The sequence below is a fragment of the Alligator mississippiensis genome, chromosome 3 (assembly GCF_030867095.1).
Source record: "Alligator mississippiensis isolate rAllMis1 chromosome 3, rAllMis1, whole genome shotgun sequence".
NCBI classification, from domain to species: Eukaryota; Metazoa; Chordata; order Crocodylia; family Alligatoridae; genus Alligator; species Alligator mississippiensis.
Genome location: NC_081826.1, coordinates 89,946,261 through 89,957,195, shown reverse-complemented (window position 1 = coordinate 89,957,195; position 10,935 = coordinate 89,946,261).

The following is a 10,935-nucleotide window of genomic DNA, read 5'->3' as shown; positions in this document are numbered from 1 at the left end:
CACATGGCCCATGAGGTCCTGCCACTGCATGGAGGGGAGAGGCCACACTAGCCAGTCAGGATGTGGCCTCAGGGTCACTGCCTCCCATGGCTTGGGCCCTGTGGACACAGGACCACCCTGTCCTCCTGCAGTGGCTGGTGGCAGCATCAGAGGACCATCTAGAGGACTCATGAGCCTGGTGGGTGGAGGACATTGCCTGTGAGGATGGACAAGACTGGGTGGACTGGGAGTTCCAGGCACAGCTCCTGGCCCTGGAGCATAAGCTGCTTGAGTTGGGGCGGGGGCAGGGGCAGGGCTGGCTTACCATGTGGCTGGAGCTGGCGTGGCTAGTGGTTCCACTCAGTCCTGGCTGTTGGTGACAGCATGCAGCTCTAGGCGGTGTCCTCAGACACCACAGCCTGGTGTGCAAGCACCCAGTCAGGCTCCCCTCCCCCCTGAGATGAGCTGGCACTGCTGGCAGCCAGGCTGGCCACATCTCATGGCTGACTCTGGGGCTGTGGAGGTGGTGAGGAAAGCACTGGCCCTGGCTCCCTGAGCTGCTGGTGGAGGGTGCATCCAGGGAGCTTGGCAGGATGGGCTGCTGGATATCCAAAGGGACATCCTCTGGTGATGTGGCACTGGGGGTCCCTAGCTGGGGTGGGGGCTCAGCAGGCCACCCATGCTGTTGTCAACAGCACAGCTGTGGCCTGGGTCCTAGGGTGCCAGAATGTCCATCAGTTGCTACATAAAGGGCATGGACTTGTGGGCACTGATTATGGTTGGTCACAGTGACCCCCTATGCCTGTGAGGCATTGACCTTTATGTAGCACTGCTGCACAAACTGGCTGTGCTTGTGCTCCTGCATCCAGTCTGATAGTGCCTCATAGATGTGGGTATTAGAGCACCCACCTCGCTTGAACTGGTGCTGCACCTCTGCCTTGCTCCACTGGACCATGAGGTCACCAGTCTCCTCCTTGGACCAGTTGGGACCCCAGGTGGCAGGCATAGGCATGGGTATGAGTCTGGGTGAGGAGGATGCCATTAGGGATCCCATGTTGGATCTTTGGGCCCCCACTCAGCTATCCATGTGCTGCTAGGCCTGGACATATGCCTGCAGCACTCAGCACTGAGGCATGGCATGAAACTTGCAGCCACACAGAAGAGGCAATGCCCCGCAACACCTGCAGTCTTCAGGTAGGCTGCTGGGGGTGCACTGTGGGCAGGTGGAGCTGGCCTTGCTGGCCAGAAGCTTCCTGCAGCTGGGCCTGGGGGCTGACAGGCCTGGCAGGAGGGTGAAGCAGTCTGCAGTACCCTGAAGCACCCTGTGGACCTGGACAGTGAGAACCCGGCAGCCACATGGTAGTGCGGTGCCTGGCAGCAGTGCTGGGGTGCAGACAGGATGCTGTGGCTAGTCTGCAGCCTGCCCAGGGGCACACAGGGGCCTGAAGTGGCCTCAGGCTCCCTGCTGGCATGCCCCAAGGCTCAAAATGTCTGCAGGCTTTTAAAGGTCTGAGGCAGGGGCTGCCATAGAGACAACCCAGCCCTGGGTCAGGAGCAGGTCCCAGTCCAGAGCCCTGGGGCTAGCCTCAGGCCAGCCCCCTAGTGGCAGGGCTGACCCAGGAGCAAACTTGTCTACACGTATGTAACTGTGCAGTAACTAATTGCGCATAAATCTGCTACCTTCATTTGCAGGTAGCAAATGCATGTGTGATTGGGGGGTTTTACTGCTCAGTAATCATGTGCACGTGTAGATGCATGCACTTACGGTACAGTGAACTAGGCTACTGCTCAGTTAAGCATCTCATGTACATGTGCCCACTGTTGGATAAGAGTAAGATATCAGCATGGATGAACCTATATCAGTGTTTAGTTTAAGGAGCCACCTAAACAGTGAGGAAAAGAGTTGTAATGGTTTTGATGGCTGGATACCAATGTATATTTGAGTATTAGTTTCTAGAAAAATGTCTCCCTTCTTCATTACTATGCATTGTTTACAGTGAGGTTATTCAGATTAATACTAAGGAAACTTAGTTATAATAGGGCGGTTAATATTGATATTTAAATATTGATTCTTGATTCTAATATCTTTTTAGAAATTTAATTTTATTGTTTCTCTGTTGTATTGATATTCAGAACACTTACTATATATAACCTCTTTTGACCTCCACATAAATTCTACTACAATATGATTTTAAATTAATTAAACATTATTCACACTTTATTTAAAAATACATTATTAGTGAGTACATTATCTAATGCAAAATATGACATGTACGTACTAAAAGGATTAGTGTGACATGGGTGTACGTACTAAAAGGATTAGTGTGACATTAGTAGCAGCACCTTCCAGCCTGGTACTAGTATGGCCCCACCTTTTTCTCTGGGAAAACCACCTGCCTTGTTCACCTGCCACACCTTGTTGATAAATGATTGTTATGTAAAATAGGCAAGAGGCTGCCCTTAGAGTGCCCAGTTGTAATGGGGCAGTGCATACATGCTCTAATCTTCCTTACACATGTCCCATGCCTTGCAGATATCACACTGTGTGATGATTCTCTGGCTCAAGGCTGGGTCAAACTGGGCACACAGTTTTATCTTTATTGTACTGCCCCCTTTGGGGCCACATGCACTGCCCCCCCCTGCCCACCACATCCAGGCCTCTTGCATTCCACCGGCTTTCACCCGGTATCTTGCATACTGCCTATCCAGGTGTGGCAGGACACTGTTTGTGCCTGCCACTTTAAGGTCCTGAAGACAGAAGCCAGCAGGTGCCTGATTAGGGCAGCCATTTTGGGTTCAGGGCTGCCCATGTAAACAGGGCATTTTGCTGCAGGAAGGCCAGGCAACAACATCACCTGGCTGCAGAGCTACTGGTATCATCTGGAGGTAAGGGAGGAGCTGTAGGGGATGGTCAGGAGGCTCCTGGTCCTGGGCATGACCTAAAACTGCACCCTGCTGGGAGCGGGTGGCTTGGTGGGGCTCTCAGTGGCGCAGGAGCCCCCAGGAAATGCCAGGCCAGTTACCACCCCAGTGAAAGGCGGGTTGGGGTGCCTTAACCCCAGCTCCCACAACTGGGTGGGTTACCCCCTTGTAGGGTCCGGCAGGTGGACCCCAGTGAGAGAGTGGAGCCATAGACTCAAACCTGTCTTGACATCCCCTGACTGGTCCATGCTGGGGCCAGGACTGGAAGGATTGAAGGGCCAGGGGGCCCATTATGAGGGATGCCCAGACCTAAGGGCCTGAGTTCTGGCTGTCCTGGAGGTGGGCCAGGACCAATAGAGCCAAAGGTCCCGGGGCGGGGGACCACACCTGTCAGGGGGAAGCAGCTCAGGAACCTATGCAGCCTGGAATGAAGGTGGAATAGGCCGCCAGAATGGAGGGATCCAGGTGAGGTTCAAACTAGCAGGATTCTGGGTTCCAGTGTGGGGTCGGTGATGTGGATAACAGCTGGATGCCATCTGCGAGGCTTGGGCTGTGGTGTAGGGGAGGAACGGAGCTGCAGATAATGCCCCTGGCATTGGGGCAAGAAATGGACAGCTTCCCGCTTAATTAACATCAATTAATTAATTAACAACAAGGTGTGGCGGCTGAGAAGGTAGGCAGTTAGCCCAGAAACAGGTGGGTGGGCCACAGGAAAATTGGCCCTGAGAATGCCCCCTGTTACACTAGGCCACACTTACTCTGCCCTACACAAAGAAATCCTCAGGCTTTTTTCTCTCCACCCCTCAGTCAACCTTGGCATGATCTTTTGGTCCTCTCCTGTGACTCTCACCCCAACAGGACTGAGTGATTGCTAAGCTATAGGCCTACTTCAGCCCTGGCCCCTCACCAGACCACTACGCCCCTCTTTCAGGCCACAACTCTGCCCGCTACTCTCTGGGGCCTGTGGTTTTCCACCCCAACAGGTTCAGTTGCTTCTATTCCTTAAGCATGCCTGACCCTCACTCCACCCTCTCCCAGGGCTGGAATCTTACACCCCTAGGACTCAGGTGCTGGTCATTCAGCATGTCTGGCCCCCACTCCAGGATCCAACACCACATAGGGCTCAGGTGCAGCTACTTAGCATGCCTAGCTTAACCATCCTAGTAACCCACCCAAAGGTGGGGGCAGGGGTTTAGGCACCCTGACCCACCTTACATCAGGTAGGTTCTTGGTCCTGGCATTTAGGTGATTCTGCCCTGCCACAGGCAGGCCCACCAGGCCTCCCTATCCCAACAGGGTGCAGTTTTAGGTCATGCCCAGGACCAATGAGACCTTCTTTCCCCATAGCCCCACCCTTACCTCCAAGATATTTATAAAGCAGGAGCTGCACCAGGCAGTGTTATTCCCCGGGGAACTGGGCACAAACTGCTCTGCTCTTATAACAGTATTCTCCAAAATGGTCACTTTTCAAAATGGCTGCTCTCAGCCACCTGGCAGCTTCCTGTTCCAGCCCTTAAAGTGATAGGCACCCAAAGGGATGTTCTGTCACAAAATCATTTTCCTGGTAGAAGTCATCTGTAATGAAAGATATTTTGAAAAATGTATTGGGGATGGATTACACCACACCTGACCTATCCTAATAACTAAAAACTTATTAGTGCACCATTGGGGGAGGTGTGGAAGATATGGTCTACATCCACTCTACACTGGCCACCCCAGTGAAAGGCAGGTTGGGGTGCCTTAACCCCAGCTCCCACAACTGGGTGGGTTACCCCCTTGTAGGTTCTGGCAAGTGGACTCCAGTGAGAGAGTGGGGCCATTTCACTAAGAATTTTCTTTCCACAGGAGGAATGTACTGATGGATTTTTCTGTTTGGCTGAAGTTCACTTTGTGATAGCTACAGAAGCAAAGTGAACTCAGAATATTGTAGGAGTAGGCCTTGCAAGTTTCACTCAGTGAAAGGCAAAATAAAATGTTCAAGAGACAGCCATGCTAGGTGTTATTTCAGGAGCAACATTAGACAGATAGCTGTACTATTTAGGATAATTAAAAGTAAAAAAGGGATGTAGCAAAATGTTCTTGTACTTCTTACATACCTTTTAAAAGATAAAGGGGCTAATAGCTGAATATAACCACAATTAATTAATACAATGTTCTGCTTTACCATGTTCCTGTGGATTCCGATGTCATGATTAAAAGTGTAAGGAAGTTGTTGCCAAATATTTTTAAATAATTTGAACTTTTGGAAACATATCTGGGTCAGAATTATTATACAAATTTTCTCATTGCAAGGTGTCACGGCGGGGTCCTCACGGAGGGCTGTGATCTCCTCGAGGTCCCTCGCTCTGTGTCAGGCCGGCCCAAGGCACCCTCTAGTTCTTGCCCGCCACGTCCTGCTGGAATATGATTGGGAGGCTGCCTATGACTCCCTGGGCACGGCTACTCGGGACCTCTGTCCCCGCGGTTCTTCTGGACCCCCTGGGGGTCTCCCGATACGGTGGGTGTTCCCCGGACACCCTAGCCTTGTGGGCTATGCGTGGCTCCTACCTCCCCTGATACCACGCCCCAAGCCTCGCAGATGTAATAGACGTTGTAAGGTCTGTACGCCCGGTTCCCGGGCCTCCTCTTTAGTGTGGCCCACTCTGGGCTCCCTCTCTCGTGCCCAGCCTCTTGCTGGGACTCTCGTCTAGCCCACTCTGGGCCTCCCCTGCCGGTGTGGTTCCACTCAGGGACTCTCTAGCGGGCCTCCGGTCCTACGGGCCAACTGCACGGGTGCCCTCTCTGACCCTGGCTCACCGCGCTGCTACTACCTGTCTTCTCGGGGCAACCGCAGCGCCCTGCCCCGGTCTGAGGGGTGTTACCGCACTAGCCTGCGGCCGGGCTCGCTATGCCCGTCTCGGGCTCCTCAGTAAGGCCCTTCTCTCTAGGGCTCCTCGATAATCACCCCTCCCTGGGGCTGGGGTCAATACTCCCCCACAAGTGATACCCTTGCTAGCATCAGCTGCGCCCGTCCTGGGCTCCCTGATATGGCGCTCCCCCTCTTTGGGGCTCGCCGTGCCCACACGGGGCTTCTCAATCATGTACTATGGCGCTCCCCCTCTTTGGGGCTTGCCGTGCCCCCACGGGGCTTCTCAATCATGTACTATGGTGCTCCCCCTCTTTGGGGCTCGCCGTGCCCGCACGGGGCTTCTCACTCAAATTGCCCCTCTCCCTGGGGCTGGGGTCTATGTACCCCGCACGCAATCCGAGGTCTAGGTCCCCGTCTGCAACCTACTGGTTGCGCCCGCGACCCACTGGCCGCGCTCCTCGCCGCCAGTTGCTCCCGCACTGGCATGCAAGCTGCGCCTTCACTGGCGCTGTGAAATTAATGCACCCACTTGGCGCTAGGGCACCCCACACTCTCTGGGGTCCCTATGATCGAGGCCTCCTCCAACCCCTACAGCCTCACCCAAGCCTCTGGGTGTAATAACACAAACACAAAGCAAAACCACAAGCCCCTAGGCTGTAACATAACCACAAGCCGCATGGCTAAACTCTAGTGCCCATCCTCTCAGGGCTATCATGAGCTGCACTTGCACGTCCTGCTTCTTTCCACATCCTCACTCCCAGAGCTCCTGCCTCCCAGGCTGCTGGCAGAGAACTGCTAGCCTGGGTTTGGCCCTGGGCTTCATAAGGGCCAGGCCCTGCCCCCTTCTGGCCAGCTGGCTCCCCTTAGTTGCTCCAGCAACCCGCAGCTGTGGTCAATTGGCTCTGCCAGGGCAGTTTCTCCTCTCTAGGAGCAGGCACCGGGGTGCCCTGCGACACAAGGATTTAGGAAGAGCAGTTTTAAACCAGTTCTTAACAGTGCAAAGGAAATTAAGAAATAGTTCTATAAGAACTGTTACAGCTTTTAAAACTTTAGTGCTTATGTCTCAGCTTAATTTTTATCTTTATGAACTGCTGGCACAATCTGCTTTAGAAATAGGGAGCAGAAAATCTGATCATATCATTCTGAGTTGTTCTGTGGCTACAAGTGTCCCATGAAATAAATCAGTCACTGTGGCAGGGCACTGGTTGTGCCTGCCACTTGAAGGGCCTGGAGCTGGCAGCTGGCAGGTGCCTGACGAGGGCAGCCATTTTGAACCTAGGCCTGCCCATATAAACAGGGCAGTTCTGCTGCTGGAGGCCAGGCAACAACATTGCCTGGCCACAGAGCTGCTGGTGCCATCTGGAGGTAAGAGAGGAGCTGTAGGGGATGGTATGGAGGCTCCTGGTCCTAGGTATGACCTAAAACTGCACCCTGCCAGGAGTGGGTGGCCTGGTGGGGCTCCCAGTGGTGCGGGAGCCTCCAGGAAATGCCAGGCCAGTTACCACCCCGGTGAAAGGCGGGTTGGGGTGCCTTAACCCCTAGCCCCCACAACCAGGTGAGTTACCCCTTGTTTGGAGGGCCTGGAGGGTGGATCCCTGGAGAGAGAGAAAGGCCAGAGACTGAGGCCTGTCTGAACTTCCCCTGACTGGTCCATGCTGGGGCCAGGACCGGAAGGGTTGAAGAGCCGGGGGCCCACCGCGAGGAACACCCAAGAGCTGCGTGCCTAGGGTTCTGACTGGCCTGGGGGGGGACCACACCCGAAGGGGAGGTGGTTCAGGGAGCTATGCTGCCTAGTATAAAGGTGGATGGAACCGCCTGAGAAGAGAAATCCAGGCGGGGTTCAATTAGGAGGATTTTGGGGCCCAGTGTGGGGGGCCGACGATTATGATAACAGCTAGATACCATCTGCGAGGCCTGGGCTGTGGTGTAGGGGAGGAAAGGAGCTGCTGATAGCACCCCCTGCCATCGGGGCAGGAAATGAGCAGCCTCCTGCTTAATTACAGCAATGAACTAATTAATTAACAACAAGGCATGGTGGGCGAGAAGGCAGGCGGGTAGCCCAGAAACAGGCGGGCGGGCCATAGGGAAAGTGGGCCCAAGAAGGCCCCCTTTTACAGTCACCTTACTTGATTGCAGAGAATCTATACAGCACCTGTATAATAAGAACAGTCTGTTTGTACAAGAAACATGCACAATGAATGCAGAACCTCACCCCAAATTTTTTCATACAATTTATAACAGGCTTATTTGTATTCCACTGATAGTGCAGAGAACTGTATATTACTTGAACTGTCCCAACCAAATGTCAAATAACTTCTTCAAGGGGCTTGTGGTCTAAAGGCATAAGTGAGTATTTGTACAACATATAAGTGCAATATAGAATTATTTATGTTGCCTCTTTTATTTCAGGAGAGCTTCTTGGAATATATGCATTTTAATAATTTCTGAAAATAGTATATCCTACAGCAATGTGGAGACCTTTTCAGGTGGAATATGTACATATTTGTGGTATATTTATCAGGAAAATGTCCTGTGACTGGAGCAATGAACTCTTACTGTTGCTAATTATAACAAACCACATATTGAAGGCGGCTAGGTACTATGGTGACAAGTATTATCTGCAAAGAGCGACAACATCTAATCTAAGTGCAAGTTATCTCAGTTGTTTCTCTATATTAAACACTTGCATAGTCCCCAGTATATAAGTCTCTCAATAGACTGCAATCTTTTTACTTACAACACTCCAGTGATATAGGAAAAGATAATTACTGTTGAGGAACTAAGGCACAGAATGTCACAGTGACTTGCTCAGGGTTACTTAAGAAGCCTGTAGCAGAGCTCTCTAGACCCTGAAGTCCTGGGCTAGTTGCGCAATGCCATAGCAGAATAGAACGTTATGGTAGAGATACCAATAGCAGAAGAAATTATTCTTAATCTAATTACTGATGAATAATGCTAGAATGGTGGAGAAGTTTGGAAGCAGTGATTACAAGCTGTGCACTCCTCACAGAGTGCACAGGATATGGCAAAATAATGTGCACTAAAGAAAAAACTTAAGAATTAAGACAGTCTCTTGATTTTAACTAGCAAACAAAATTAATACGCTGTATCTACTGTGGCACTTCTCCCCCCACTTTTTTTTTTGCAATAAAATATTATGTCCCAGCATGTTATGTGAAACAGTTCTATAAACAACCAGTGTTCTTCAGTGACCAGGCCTAAACAGTGGAAACACCCTTCCCTTCCCATGGGAGAGTAAAGTGCTTTACACCTTAAAGGAGAAAGTGACTGGTGTCAGAAATTTGTGGCTATTTTTGAAACTACTGTCTCATTTGAAAAATCAAGAGTGTTCAGATTGCATAACTCAGGTGGCTTGAGAGCAGTAAATTGCTAGTGATGTACATTTAAAAATAAACTGCATAAGCCAACTTGTCAGGATGCATACCACAGGTTGAGTCTGGGGAATAAATTAATTTCAAATGTGATTTTTAAAATGACCCCATTATTCTATGTGGATGTCAGTGTGACTTGCAGTTTAATTCAGTGTTCCTTTGGAATAGTAAGTGATCTATTTGCATAAAAAAGATAATATGCAGACGTCTGAAATACTAGTCATTTGAAATACAAAGGCAAAATTTACTAGGACCTAAAATAAAGAAATAGGTTGCGCTGACAGAAACACCCTGTCACTTAGCTTGTTCAAATAGTTTGATATCTTACTTGAATAAAGACAGCTCTAGTTTTTTTTCACGTAAGTGGTGCTTTGAAAGCGTAATGCGAAAGTCTTTTAAAATGATGAAACAAGAAATCATGTGATAGCTTGTAGATCTGCTGACACTTTTCTTAAATCTTACAGAGCATGTTCACAGTTGGAAGAATCTGCCTCTGACATCTATACTTATTGGGAAAGAAAAGAAGGGAAATATCACAAGCTGGATGATATTTTCCTTCTAGTATGGTGAAGTTCATTATTTGCACAATGAAGCATATGGGCTATTTTTTTTAACAAATTAGGGTTTGAAACCTTCCAGTACACCTCTCACTCTTTTTGTCTTCCTTTTGTTTCAGAAGGCAAAGTTGGTAAAGTTCATATGCACCTTGATGATAATGTCAACAGGATTTTTTTCTTTGCAGGCATCCTGAAACACAGTCTCTCAATATATATTACTAGAAAATGAAGATCCAAAGCAAATAAACTTTATAGTCAAGTAATCTTAGAGGTATAAAATGATTCATGCATCACAGGATATTAGTTGCCATGCATGCATGCATGGCAGGGGGGAACCAAACTTCCTGTATTGCAGTGTGGGAGGGGTGGGGTGGGAGCTGTTCGTGCAGCAAGGGGAGCCTGGTGGAGGGGGCTTGCCACACAGCAAGTGGCCCCAAGCTTCCTAGAAGCTGGACAGCCCTGATTTATATAATGTATAACTATACTGTAGAATGCACAGCCATATGGTCATTATGGCTAAAAGCTTAGTAATATTACAAAAAGGGGATTAGACTTTTACAGGTGATGAAAGAGGGGAGTGCTAGCTATGTTTCTCTGCCAGATTGGCAACTAGACTATCTGATCTCCCTTGAAATTTTCCTAAAAGAAGCAGAGCTTTAATATATACATATGTGTACCTATTCCCAAGGTATGTGCACTGCCTTGAAATCTCTCCTGTTTTTGGGTGAATTGGTTCAATACATAGAATATAAAACATGTACACTGAATATAGTTTGAAAAGAACTGTCTGAAACACGTCAGTGTGGGTACGGATTATAATGCAATAGGAATATACAGCAAAGGAGCATCTACAAATATTCTAAAACTATCTTTAGGTGACTGGAAGATTAGTAATCAAGAAGCAACAATAAATTTGTCCTTGAAATTGTGCTTGATTATCTCACCAATGCAGATGTAACTTATCTTATTTTACAAGTAAGCCTTATAAATGTAAAATGCAAATAGAAAATGAAGAAAATAAGAAATATAATTTGTAGCTTTGTTGACCATGTAAAATCAATACTGACCACATTGCATAGGGTATTGCAAAGGACAATCCCCCCAAACGTTTTTCATTAATGGCTACATAGTAAGGCAGGAGAGAGTCATTAACAAGTCTAATTTGTGCTAAGCTGCCACTGGAGAACACATGAACAAAGATCTAGAGATATTTCCAAAGGAGCCCTGTTACTAAATG